Raw genomic sequence first — 1,120 nt, 5'->3', positions numbered from 1 at the left:
CTTGCAAAAGTCCATCATAGAGCATTGTATGGAGGCAACGGCTTGGAATCGTGCACTGGATCGCAACCAGTGGCCGTGCACTGGAATACTGGGTCCAGGAAGAGCGTTTTATAATGAAGAAAAAAAATGTTCAATCACACTAGCGCATGCGCAGCAGGTGATCTTCTTTCCATAAATATTAATCCACAAGAGGAGAAAAAAAGTTGCGTCTGCCGGGAGTCGAACCCGGGTCTATTGCTTGGAAGGCAATTATCCTAACCGTTGGACTACAGACGCTTTGACGTCTTAAATTAGGGTAGGCTTCATATACTTAGATTTTATCTTTCTCCGCGCGCTGACAACCTTAACAAACATATAAATTTGTTGATGCCATCATGAACCAAGGAGTTTCGAAGGTTAATACAGTACTTCTGAATTTTCTTTAGAAACTATGATTGTTCAGTTTTTTTTCCAATCAAGGTAGTCAACTCAAGGGAGAAGGAAAGGGTTGAAACAACCAGCACTCGAGTAAACAATACTCCTATCCTACGCAGACAAGGTAGACAGCCAAACTCATCCACGATCACCTCACGGTCTTCCAGGAGTATATTTCTTGAGGTCCCCTTCATGCATATTGACATTCTACCCAAAGCCTTTTGCTTGCTGCAGAAAGGCGCCTCTACTGCCTCGGAGACATCTTGCTTAACACCAGGACCGATGCCACAAGTAACGCAGCTCAAAGTAGTTTCTAGCAGATCGAGGGAACAGCGAGAAGAACGTTCCCACCCACTGCCCAGACTAATAAGAGCAAGTACAATAGAGTCCAGTCAGCTGACTATAAGACATTAAATAATATATTTTAGATGAGTTGGAGGAGAGAGAAGAAGAGAGAGAAGGGAGGTGAAGCTACTATCGCACAATAGTGCTTCAGCACGCGTCTCCTGAAAGCACCTTGTGAGAGTGAAAGGGGGGCCATATATTAGTAAAGTACTACATTCTTATAGCTAACTATTGTACATGTTAGCTATATGATGACTACAAATGATATGACATCTTGTTATAGCCAACAGTTGGCTATACTATTGGAATTGCTCTAAATCTCTCTGTTTCTTGCTTACCGATGGCTCCATGGAAAGGCAGC

The 1,120-nt window shown here is 43.0% G+C and overlaps 1 non-coding gene across 1 annotated transcript; it reads right to left on the bottom strand.

The window, feature by feature from the left end:
- Nucleotides 1-204: 204 nt before the first annotated feature.
- TRNAG-UCC lies at nucleotides 205-276 on the bottom strand. Its single transcript has one exon. It is a non-coding gene; the product is annotated as a tRNA-Gly (tRNA).
- Between the last annotated feature and the right edge of the window lie 844 nt (nucleotides 277-1,120).

Source organism: Lolium rigidum, chromosome 7 (assembly GCF_022539505.1).
Source record: "Lolium rigidum isolate FL_2022 chromosome 7, APGP_CSIRO_Lrig_0.1, whole genome shotgun sequence".
NCBI lineage: Eukaryota > Viridiplantae > Streptophyta > Magnoliopsida > Poales > Poaceae > Lolium > Lolium rigidum.
The sequence above is the reverse complement of the archived record's forward strand: the minus strand, read 5'-3'. Positions and strand labels throughout refer to the sequence as shown.